The sequence below is a fragment of the Impatiens glandulifera genome, chromosome 1, assembly GCF_907164915.1.
Source record: "Impatiens glandulifera chromosome 1, dImpGla2.1, whole genome shotgun sequence".
Taxonomy (NCBI): Eukaryota; Viridiplantae; Streptophyta; class Magnoliopsida; order Ericales; family Balsaminaceae; genus Impatiens; species Impatiens glandulifera.
In genome coordinates, this window is record NC_061862.1 from 4549112 (window position 1) to 4562525 (window position 13414).

The 13414-nt window shown below is 31.3% G+C and overlaps 3 non-coding genes across 3 annotated transcripts; 2 read left to right on the plus strand and 1 right to left on the minus strand.

Annotated features, from left to right (window-relative positions):
- The first annotated feature begins 361 nt into the window (after positions 1–361).
- LOC124923021 lies at positions 362–464 on the plus strand. The gene has a single exon (XR_007098062.1). It is a non-coding gene; the product is annotated as a U6 spliceosomal RNA (small nuclear RNA).
- A 513-nt stretch (positions 465–977) lies between these two features.
- On the minus strand, positions 978–1093 carry LOC124922864. Its single transcript, XR_007097916.1, has one exon. It is a non-coding gene; the product is annotated as a U5 spliceosomal RNA (small nuclear RNA).
- Positions 1094–9951: 8858 nt separating this feature from the next.
- LOC124922897 lies at positions 9952–10066 on the plus strand. Its single transcript, XR_007097947.1, has one exon. It is a non-coding gene; the product is annotated as a U5 spliceosomal RNA (small nuclear RNA).
- The last annotated feature ends 3348 nt before the right edge of the window (positions 10067–13414 follow it).

The window sequence follows — 13414 nt, forward strand, 5'->3', positions numbered from 1 at the left end:
TTTTTTCATATTATTATCATTCTAGCCGGGTAAATTTTATGGAAATAACTTAGCCCGACTAGATTTTAAATCCTAGCTTTTCCCTTGGACACCTTATCAACATGACATAATGGGTAGCTCCCCATTCTTTTTCTCCCATAAAATCAATATTTCCTCAAAAGAAAAAACCCTATAAATCGAGGGCATACTTTGAAAGACCCTCATTCTCTATATAGTGCACATGCGTTCCTCGAAAAACACTCTAGCAGTCGATCACAAAAAATAGCAAAAAATAGCAGTTGTCCATTCATTTTCTAAAATTGATCCCACATCGCTCCTCTAACTTAAGAATGAAGTATTTTAAAGAATGAGAGATGGTTAAGTCCCTTCTGGGACATTTGATAAAATTTGAACGATACAGAGAAGATTAGCATGGCCCCTGTGCAAGAATGACACGCACAAATCGAGAAATGGTCCAAATTTTTTTTATCCTTTTTCCTCTCCGAAGCGTACGCCGGCGACCGGAGGGAAAATAGTGTAGTTTTTTGTTGTGTACTTTACATGTTTGCACACAATGACATTTGTTGATTTTTTCTCAAACTAACTAACTTATTAAGATGAAAAATAAAAGTAATGTTGTGGTTCCTAGTTAGTAGGGTCTTCGTCTCTTTTTCATTCGCTCCTCTAACTAAATGATTGAGTCTTCTCAAGAATGGGGGCAAGAGAAGATAAGGTCCCTTGTCATGCATAGAACAATTAGAATGTAAGAATTTATTTTTGAAGAGAATTAACAATGGTGTAAAAAATTAATCTGCACATCTAAACGAAAATAATTTTGAAGGATTACAATTAAAAGGGAGTATGTTGTCGGATAAAGAGTGAAATACTTTTATTTATTAAAATTTTTTTGAAGTATAAGTCAAATAATACATTAATAAATATTATGAATTAAATTTTCGTAGATAAGAAAAATTCAAAGTTTAAACTCAATTGTAGGGTGCTTCTGATTAGAGGACCCAACAAAAATAGGCATATGCCACATATTACAAAGAACACACGGTATTCTTTAGTAAAAGGCGAAAGAATAGTTCGCTTTGTGTTCAGTGCTTGGCTTCATAATTTTTTCTAATCACCAACTCCCCTCTTATAATAATACCGGATCCTTATTATCACTTCATCTAACAATGTGGGACATAACACTTTTTTTTGTCATTATTGAGCCTAATGGTTTTTTCTTCTTTTATTTAAAGAATAGGATAATTCAACAATATTTTCAAGAATTTGATACTTTTAAGTATATTATTTTATCAAACTTATATATAAATGTTAATAACAAAACTATTACAATGATTTATTAGTTTAGCTCCAATAAAAAGAGTTTTATTTTAAATATTTGATTTTCACTAAAAACACTTTAATTTTGATTTTTTTCTCAAACTAACTAACTTATTAAAATGAAAAAAATAGAAGACATGTTGTGGCTTCTAGTTAGTAGGGCCTTTGTCCCTTTTTTATTCGCTCCTCTAACTAAATGACTTCTCAAGAGAGGGGGCAAGAGAAGATAAGGTCCCTTGTCATGTATAGAACAATTAGGATGTAAGAATTTGATTTTGAACACAATTAACTATGATGTAAAAAATTAATCTGCGCATCCTTCAGAATAATTTTGAAGGATTACAATTCAAAGGAAGTATGCCAAATAAAGAGTGAAATATTTTTATTTATTACAAAATAAATAAAATAAAGTATAATTCAAACAATACATTAATAAATAATATGAAATAAATTTTCGTCAAAAATTTAAAATTTAAACTCTGCTAAATTAAAAAAATATATAAATATTCCAAAACATGATTTGATAAGATTATAGTTGTGTTTACAAATATAGATTTTATAACTCAATTTAATCATATTATAATTCTTATATAAGATACTTGAAAAAAAAAATTGAATATTGGTTAAAAATTATTAGTTTTACAATAAGTTAAATTTAAATATATAATATTATTATAATTTTCATTAATTTATTTTATGACAAAAGAAAGGTTAATAATTAATAATTGTTAAAGAATGTAAAGAAGTCCCACATCGGTTCAAAAACAAAAAACAAGCATAGAAAGAACAAGATCTAATAGATTTTTTTTAAAGCACGTTTACCTACCGTTGTTGAAGTTGCATAAACTATTTGTATTGTGCTCTTTGTTGACGAGAAACTGATTCAATTCGTAGTTCGATTCAACCTCTCATTAAAAAAGATATAACTTGGTTCTATTTCATCTCTTCAACAAGTTTAGTAATAACATAATTGTCCTATCGTTCCGGAACAAGCATTAAAAGTGATTATAGAAAAGAGAATTGAGGGTCCTAAATCAATATTGTAATTAAGAAACTATTTTTTGGAATATATATTTCGAATAAAAGGTAACTTTGAAAAAAAAAGTGATTAGATAAAACGAAACGAAGTAGTGTCATTGATATAACATATGTCACAAGTCTTTGTCAAAAGATGAATAAATCCATTTATTAGCTTAGATAGACACTTCGAACATAAACTGGAATATTCTGGAACTACAAAGATAATTATTAAATCGTTAGCACCGCCTAAAAGCATTACTCATAAAGTATGTTTAATTGGTTATAATTTTCTTTTGACTATGCGCTATTGATTTCACTATTATCCGTGAGTAATAATAGAATAATTCTATTATATTTATAGACCATTTTTTATTTTCTCGAAACTGCACTACAACAAAACACACTTTCAACAACCTTTATATGCCAACGCTTATTAAGCGTGGGTAAAAATTAAAAAAATAAAACTTTTGGCAACCTTTATACTTTACAACAACCTTTATTTTTTTTATATACAAATTTTGTTAAAATCCTTAAAATTTAAGTATTATAAATTTAATATTTTTTATGTTTTATTTTTAAACTTTATAAATATTTTATTTCACTATTTTAAAATTTTAAAATAAAATTTGACTTAAAATTTTATTTACATTAAAATTTAATTCATAAATTTTAAAATTTTATAACATTATTAATTTTTTTTTATTAACATCTGTCTTTTATTTAAGTATTTAAAATTAATTAAATTAAAAGTAAAAAATAAAATAAACCAAAAATAAATAAATTAAATATTATATTTAATAATAAAATTTTAACTTATATATATATATATTTTTTAAAACTATAATCAGTTTTTAATTATCAAGTCTAACACATTTTCTTTCTACGCTGACCAATTCTTTCTAACCTAAAAAATCTTTCTGCCTGTGTTAATCAGACTATCATCCTTCTACTCTCTACAGCCAGATTTCTGTGCTATCATCCTTCTACTCTCTACAGCCAGATTTTCGTGCGCACGAGGTTAGTTACATTCTTCTTCAACCATTAGGGCTTGCCTTCATCTGCACTATCATCCCTTGACTCTCCGCAGCCAGATTGTCGCACCCACGAGGTTAGTTACATTTTTCTCCGACCATTAGGGTTTTCCTTCATCTACGGGTCTTGAAAGTCTTTTGAGTGATAAATGGTTCTACTTATCTGTTTTAAGGATGCAACGAGGTTTATATGCAATTTATTTGGGTCACTGGTTTTATTTTTCATGTCTGGCTCATAGATTTTCCCCTTGTTGTAGTGTTTTGGATTTCTAAGTTATTTTTAGTTGAATTTTGATGTTAGGTTGTTATCTCTGCACTAGATGATAAAACCATCTTTATGAGTGAGAAATGGTTATACTTTTTTCTTTTAAGGATGAATTAGAGTATACATTCAACTTATTTAGTTGAACCATCTTTATGAGTGAGCTGTTGTACTCTCCATACAAATTACAACTTACAAGCGCACTCACATGCATATAGTTTGTATAAAATCCAGATGATTAGCTCGCAACCTTTAATTTCACAAGTCATAATATGTTTTCCCTTGATTTTTTTTGTTTGTGTAATAATATTCGTGCCTGCATAAAAGTGTGATGATGAAAGTGGTCACATAATCCTGATTTAGCTACATGGATACAATTTGAACTAATTTGAATCCCAACAAATTAGGGCTGAAGAAATGTCCATTATCGTGTGTTTGGATTCTGCATTTGCCTTATAAATCATACAAAATAGTATATCTGTCTTTCAATTAAACTGAGACAGAGGTTGTTTATAATCAGACAGCAAACAAAAGAAGTCATGGTATTAGATTAGCGTCTAAGAATACATATCTTTTTCGAGGATCTCCTAACATTGTTCGTCTCTACAAGAAATGATTTATTCTTTGTTGTATGCACATGTTTGACGAATTTGGATATATATGAATTTGGTATTTGCTGGTATAGTGGTATTGAGAATCATCTCAAGAAAGGAATAGGTGGATGAATTCCTTGTAATTTTACCTGTTTATGGTGACATTTAATATAGATTTTATTAGGAAGGGGGTTATGAATTCCCCAATCGTTATGCCCGATCAAGGCTTCTTTGGTTGTTCCTAATTGGATTCCTTTAATTTTCTATCACCTGTCAATGTACTTTCTTGTCTTTATTGAGTATTTTTTTGTTTGATATGTATAAACTTATAAAATCAGTTTTATACAGGGTACATAAAATGAGTATTAGTCACTAAACTAAATGGAATGTTTGGAAACTATTCTACCACTGGTGCTTATATTATATCAATGGAAAGGTCTATAACATAACTGGGGTTACATAGTATTGTTAAAAACGTTAGTTTTTAACCAAATAATTCTCTAATAACTTCTCCTAATCTTATTCTCCAATAATTCTAAGAAAGAGTCAGACTAGAAGGTTAGTATTCAGTAATAATAATTATTTTACAAAATGATGATTTCAAAACTAAGGGTGAATGAATTTGCAGGTATCGCCTTCATCAACACTTGAATTGTCATTTGAGTCCCTCAATGTGAATAAATTTGATAGTATTGATCTTTCTTTCGCCAAAGGTATGTTGGTTTTGATTTCATGGTGATTATGACTTTGTTTCAATAAGAAATATAAAAGGGATCTTTGTAGGGAGGAGAGTATCCACACTATTCATTTCTTTCCTATAACCTAGAGATCTATTCTCATTTTATAGGACCTGAAATGAAATATAAAATAAATATAAGTTGTTTAGTATAAAGGACAAACTTGACTGGATATTGGTATGCTAACAATTACAGTGTGTTGTTATCCTTTACTCTTACATCTCTTTGTGAAAATTTTCTTGTTATGATCCATATAAATTGCATTGACAGGATGGTGAATTCCATAGGCATGTCGGAGGAGATTTCTCCCTCACTCAAGAACATAGTGAATCTATTTGATGAAAGTAGTCAAAGGTCACTCATTATGTTTACTTCAGTTGATAGTGTAAATGAAGAATTTCATAAAACTTACAACATTAATGATAATGCTGAGTTGAATGATACTGGAATTGAAGATTTTGCAACATGGGGTTTTGAGAATGAAGATTCGAATGGGGAAGACCCTATTTCCGGAGGTGATTATGAGGATGTCTTTCAAACCTTCTTAACTTATGTCATTTGGGTTAAATGTTTAAAATATTATAAAAATAAAGTATTTGGTTGATTATTTGAATGAATTAATTCATGGTGGGAAATATTTGTATTATTTCCAAATAACCTTTCATCAAACATGGCCCAGAATTATGTAATATCCTTTTGTCCTAGCATTGAAAAAGAGTAAAAGATGATTCTTTACAACAGTTCTGGTTGAATCTTGCAGGAGAATGATTTTCAATCCTTATTGTGGAAGATAGAATAGAGAATTTGAGGAATATTTGTTTCTGAGTTTGAGACTTAATTTAAAACACAATGTCTGGACGGGTCCTGATCATAGGATAGGAAGTATCAGAAGGTAGGTAGGCCTTAGAAGCTTATGGAAGGAATATTACAATTACCGTTCTCAATTTCGCTCCTAAGATAAATTCTAAGGCATCCTCCCCGTGTTGTTTTTTCTCTGCTCAGTACATGAGAAAAGATGTTCACTTCTTCAACCACATCAATGTTTGATGTCCTAAAATTTTCACAAGATTTCGTAAAGCCAGATTCTATCCTATTCATCGACCCAAACTCTGAAACAGTTTTAGAGTTCATGTAACTGATTGCAATTTTATAAGGTGAGACTGAAATCACTTGACGAATCAGACAGTACATATAATGATTGATTGAACATTCTAAATTAATTTGTAAGTTTTTTAAAAACTTCACCTTGTTAATGAGAAAAAAAGTTAAAAAAAATGTTACTAATACCCTACTCTTTTTAACAATAATTTTTTAAGATTATCACTACTAGTGATTCATCTGGCCTTGTTTGGTTTCTCTCAAAAGTATTCGATTATTGGGAAAAAATTAGAGCACATTGTCCCGAACTATTTCCAGTTCTTATATTAGCACATTAGCCTTTGGTACTCTAATGTCTTTTTATCGACATTTTTCGAAACGTTCAGACTCGATAATTTACGCTCTAGAACTCACTTTTCTCTCGAATCTCGAATGAGATAAGAACCAAAATAGTGAGTGCGACTATAATTAAATTTTAATTTGTCAATGTTTTGCTAAGTCTTGTGGCCTACATTTATATTGAATCTCGTAAAACGAGACGAAGAAATGACTCTCTCGAATTTGCCTAAGTGTGTGATGATAAACCACAAATAGGACTTAAACAAAATTATACTAGCTTTGACTCTTTTAAAGTTGTTACTTAATTTACTCATCGAGAAATTAGGCAGGAAAAATATATTTTTTTTAGTCAAACACGACTTAGAAATTTCGATTTGGTCCGGTGTTTGGTTACACGTGAGAAAAGTCATCAATATTATGTCTCAAGTGCCCACCGAAGTGAATGATCTCTACTACAAACGTTTTGTCATTTTTTGAAAATATGATTTTTATACTTTTATTTGATAATTTATTCAAATCATATCCACATGTCTAAGGCTCTAGCTTATTTCCTAAACTAGATTTAATTATTGTACTCATATATTCTTAAGGCATGTGTCTGGGTTCATCATTTTGCGATATAAAAAAATACTGAATTTTAGAGAAATTCAAACTCACTTGTGAGTTGTGAATAAGAAAGGGTAGGAACCTGTAAAGATTGCAAAAATATGAGTTAGCTTTTCAAAGAATTTATATTTTAATTTATAAAAATGAAGAATTTTATTTTTTTTGAAATTTTTAATGTTGGTTGAAGCTTTAATGGAGGATTGATATCCAAGCTCTCTCGCTTTTAAACTTTCCCACCCCTGAAATAAAACTCTATGATGCTTTTTTTAAATGATTCATGCAATAATATTATGAATGGATAGTCGTTTACACATAACGACAAAAACACTAAATTTATAAAAACAAATCACACAAATATTACAAAATTAACATGTGCGGAGATCTTCCAAAAAGGAAATGAGCTCTCCAACTGAATCTATCGGCTTTCCACATCGAACATCATATAATGTTAGGATGATAGCATTGTGTTGGATCCGCAACGGTCATTTAAGATTGTTGAAAGATCTACGATTTCTCTCTAACCAAATTATCCACCATAAAAAATAGAGATATAACCTCATTGTTTCAAACCCACAAATCTAGCTACCTCAATCCACGATTTTCAATACGCACCAATGATTCCCGACAAAACCCAGAAAATACCAGTAATACTCCAAATAATGCACTAAATACCAACGACACATACTACATCGTCTCCACCTCCTTAAGACACATACTACATCGACTAACTAAGATAACACTTACGTATATATTTATCATCAGTTAGAATCCCATTGTGGATCACACTTCTCTAACTAAATGATTGAGTCTTCGTGAGAACGGGTGCATGAGAAGATAAGGTCCCTAGTCATGCACAAAACAATTAGGGAGTATGTTGTCAGATAAAGAGTGAAATACTTTTATTTATTACAACTTTCTTTTAAGTATAATTCAAATAATACATTAATAAATAATGTTAGGATCTAGGTCGCCGCTGGTGGACCGGGGGTTGGACCGGTTAGCGGTTCTCACTCGTAGGGTGGTGGTTAATCCTGTTAGAGATTAACACCGGGGTTTCAATACTACACAACCTGTCACAAACCCTTGAACTAGGTTCAAGCGCGGAAGAGGTTTGCTTTCAAGTTGAAGCGGTACACGTGTATGATAGGCGGAGTCGGTTTCGGATGATGGAGATTTGAAGGATGGTGGGTCGGTTTCGGCAATCTGGATACTTGATGTGGTTAATGTAGATTCGGTTCTGAATGATGTTGTTAGATTAGTCGGTTATGTAAAGAAGCCAACAGAAAGTAAATGACACAACAGATTTTATGGATGTTCGGAGATAAAACTCCTACGTCACCCCTTCCTCTCGAAACCGCGAGAAGGATATTCACTAAGGAATACAAATACAATCCGATCGAGACTTATTTCCTGCTCGATAACACCCGTACAATTTACACCGAAATTGTAACACACACTTAGAATTTAGCACTTAGGCTTTCTTAGAATGCCACACTGTTATCACTTGTAGTAAATGCACTTAATGTTTGTCTCACTTAGTAACTCTGGTAACTACATTTACTCTTCTTCAACTGCCTCCTTTTATAGGTGAAATATGCCAACGGTCATATTTCACTTCCTTGAATCTGATTGGCTGGTCAGCGGTGCAGTGATTCAGTGTCTCAGACCTGCCGGTCTTCTCCTCAGACCTGACAGTCAATCTCAGACCTGGCATCCTGTTTCAGACCTGCCGGTCTGTAAGGCAAACCTGCTGGGTTTGTCTTTTACTCATTGTAGGCACTGTCTGCTTGGACAGTTGTCTGTACTTTGAAGATTTCCTTTCTGGCTTATCCCGAAGTAGAAGGATCCGGTAGTACTGTTTTCTGCAGTCTACAGTCTTTCCTCAGACTTGCATGGATATGGAAGTATTCAGTCTGTTCCTTTGGTATCATTCTCAGCAGATACCCAAAGTGTCTTCTTGTGCAGGTCGGCCTCTTGACTTGGCCTAGGTTGGCCATTTGACTTGGCCGAATATCTTTTGATAGTGAAGTGACCGGACTTCTTCCGGTCTTGTGGATTGATCGGCTTTTTGAGCTTTGGCTTTTAGGCTTTGGCCGATCCTTCCTCTGTTCAGTCACGTTCCAAGTGTGCTTGATCGGTTTGATAGCTTGACCGGTTCGGTTACTTCACTTGGTTTTCTTATTCATCCGGTCCGGTTCCTCGTTCCTGCATAGGAAGTTTGTTTAAGTTAGGTTTATTTGAACCGGTATGAATTTATCTAACAGCTACCAATTATGTAATGTTGATAAGGTGTCCAAGGGCAGAGCTAGAATTTAAAAATAGTCGGGCTAAGTTATTTCCATAAAATTTACCCGGCTAGAATGATAATAATATGAAAAAAAATATACATAGTTTACGGTTGTTAGGTCCCTTCATCGACCAGATAACTTAATAGCGACGATATTTCTCCCCGTCGTTATTTCCATTCGCATACAAACTGTTTTGAGTTACCCGAGCTGTACATAGACACTCCCTTGAAGGTGTCGATGCCTCTGTTAATCTAAGTAACATTCGTCATAATGACTATAACATAAGTTTATTAAATATCAAATACGAGTCATATACCTTGTTTGAAAGTACGAGTTATAACCACTATCATAGTAATAACTTCAATCCAAATTAAAGCGTTTTTAGTGAAAATCAAATGTTAAAAATAAAACTCTTTCTATTGGAGCTATACTAATAAATCATTGTAATAGTTTGTTATTAACATTTGATAAAATAATATATAGTTAAAAGTACCAAATTCTTGAAAGTATTATTGAATTATCCTATTCTTTAAATAAAAGAAGAAAAAACACCATTAGCCTCAATAATGACAAAAAAGTGTGTTGTCCCACATTGTTAGATGAAGTGAAAATAGAGATTCGATATTATTATAAGGGGGAGATGGTGATTACAAAAAATTACGAAGACAAGCACTGAACACAAAGCGAACTATTCTTTCGCCTTTTACTAAAGAATACCGTGTGTTCTTTGCAATACGTGGCATACATTTATTTTTGTTAGGTCCTCTAATCGGAGGCACCCTACAATTGAGTTTAAACTTTGAATTTTTCTTATCTACGAAAATTTAATTCATATTATTTATTAATGTATTATTTGAATTAAATTTAAAAAAAGTTGTAATAAATAAAAGTATTTCACTCTTTATCTGACAACATACTGCCTAATTGTTTTGTGCATGACTAGGAACCTTATCTTCCCTTGCACCTTCTCTCACGAAGACTCAATCATTTAGTTAGAGAAGTGTGATCCACAATGGTATTCTAACTGATGATAAATACATACGTAAGTGTCTTATCTTAGTTAGTCGATGTAGTATGTGTCTTAAGGAGGTGGAGACGATGTAGTATGTGTCGCTGGTATTTAGTGTATTATTTGGAGTATTACTGGTATTTTTTTGGGTTATGTCGGGAATCATTGGTGCGTATTGAGAATCGTGGATTGAGGTAGCTAGATTTGTGGGTTTGAAACAATGAGGTTATATCTCTATTATTTTCTGGTGGATAATTTGGGTAGAGAGAAATTGTAGATCTTTCAACAATCTTAAATAACCGTTGCGGATCCAACACAATGCTATCATCCTAACATTATATGATGTTCGATGTGGGAAGCCGGTAGATTCAGTCGGAGAGCTCATTTCGTTTTTGGAAGATCTCTGCACATGTTAATTTTGTAATATTTGTGTGATTTTTTTTTATAAATTTAAAGTTTTTGTAGTTATGTGTAAACCACTATCCATTCATAATATTATTGCATGAATCATTTAAAAAAAGCATCATAGAGTTTTATTTCAGGGGTGGGAAAGTTTAAAAGCGAGAGAGCTTGGATATCAATTCTCCATTAAAGCTTCAACCAACATTTTTATATTTTTTTTCAGGTGGAGTAAAGCGGGACAAGCACCCTGAAAGCTTTAAAAATCTTCTAGGAAGCATTCCCGATCAATTGTAAATATCCATCTTCTTGTAATTGACTTTATAAACTAAACTAGATTTTTCAGCATTTAAATTTTGAGCTTCGTTTATATTGCTTCATTCTTCAGTATCATGTTATAGAAATGTTATGATTGATTTAGAATTCTCATTTAGCTATTTGATTCAAGTTCTAAATGTTATGGTTGCATGAAGTTCATACATGTACTAGGGATCAATTTGGCAAAGAGCCAAATCGATTTTGGTTTGATTTGAACAATGCCCTTTTTCTGGTGACGGGTGTGTCTTCTCCGCAAGGACGGCCCTGAGATTTTGAGGCCCTATGCAAATTTAAATTTTGGGGCCCTCTAAAATAGTAAAAAAAATATTTTTAAATTTTAATTAATAAAATAAAACATAAATAATTAATATATTATAATACGAGACTAAAAAGGAGATATAAAAATTATTTTTATAATATATATTTAATATTAAAGGAGAAAAAAGAGGAAAAAATAATATTAATAATATAATATTATTAAATATAAAAAATGGGGGCCCTATAAAAGTGGGGGCCCTATGCAAGTGCATTGGTTGCCTTACCCTAGGGCCGGCCCTGCTTCTCCGACAAGGCTCTGACCATACCCATACAAAATGAATGAGGTCTTCGCTTAGTCTAGGAATGTTTAGTATGTTGTGAAGAAGACTTCTAGTCATTTAGATTGAAATTCAGCTAGTAAGAAAACAAATAAAAAAAGAGGAAAACGGTAAGTTCGGTATTTTCTTTGGCCTGGTTCGATTTTGTGTTATTTAAATAATCCAAAAAAATCAAACATTATTTCACTCCCCTCTCATTTATCAATTCATTAACTAAAATATTAAAATATTATATATTTAAAATTATGATTATTTATTTTTATTTATATATATCAATTTCTGTAAGTTTTTTATCCAAAAAATCATAACCACCTTAAAATTATCATCCATCGTTATTTTCTCTCTCAAAATTTCAAACAATCCTTACCGAAAAGCCCTTTGTTTTTTACGTTCCCCTAGAGGAAAGAGAAGATCATTGAACCCACAGAATCAGTCCACAATTGCGGTTCACCCTTGACCCGCGACCCTTCCTACTATATGCCTAGTGACCCGCGTCCATGCACCCGAACCAACAATCAAATCAGTGACTCGTACACATACGTCCAGAGTCGGCCGTGGGGTAAAACAACCTATGCAGTTACTTAGGCTCACTTTTATGTGGCCCCAAAATTTTCAAATATAATAGTATAATTAATTATATATTATATTATTAATATCATTTTTCTTTTTTTTATCTTTTTTTCATATTAAATATATATATATTATATCATCTATATATAACTATTTTATTTCTTTTTTTATCTCCTTAAAAAATTAAATAAAATTTATTTACAATTTTAAATAATTTAATTTGTATTTGGACCTCAATTTTAAGGACCTCCGCCCTAAATACGCTTGGCTCCATGGGTTGTTGTCTAGTATGTGGACCTTGGTGGCTCTATTTGTTTCAACTTAATTAGTTGTATTTCATTTTCTCATTTTTAAAGTCTATTTGATTTTAAAAAAATCCAAAACAAATAAAAATGATTTAAAATATTTTTTTTCTATAAACCACACAAAATATTTGTGCTTAAGGCCTGTTTGATTTATTTTCTTAATTTCCACTTTAAAATTTTCAAAAAAAATAAAATTCTTCATTTTTATAAATTAAAATATGAATTATTTGAAAAGCTAACTCATATATTTTTGCAATCTTTTCAGGTTCCTACCCTTTCTTATTCACAACTCACAAGTGCGTTTGAATTTCTGTAAAATTAAGTATTTTTCTATATCGCAAAATGAAGAACGTAGACGCATGCCTTAAGAATATATGAGTACAATAATTAAATCTAGTTTAGGAAATAAGTTAGAGCCTTAGATATGTGGATATGATTTGAATAAATTATAAAATAAAAGTATAAAAATCATATTTTCAAAAAATGACAAAACGTTTGTATTTGTAGTAGAGATCATTCATTTCGGTGGGCACTTGAGACATAATGTTGATGACTTTTCTCACGTGTAACCAAACACCAGACCAAATCGAAATTTCTAAGTCGTGTTTGAACTAAAAAAAATATTTTTCCTTCCTAATTTCTCGATGAGTAAATTAAGTAACAACTCTAAAAGAGTCAAAGCTAGTATAATTTTGTTTAAATCCTATTTGTGGTTTATCATCACACACTTAGACAAATTCGAAAGAGTCATTTCCTCGTCTCGTTTTACGAGATTCGAGATAAATGTAGGCCACAAGACTTAGAAAACATTGACAAATTAAAATTTAATTATAGCCGCACTCACTATTTTGGTTCTTATCTCATTCGAGATTCAAGAGAAAAGTGAGTTCTAGAACGTAAATTATCGAGTTTGAACGTTTCGAAAAATG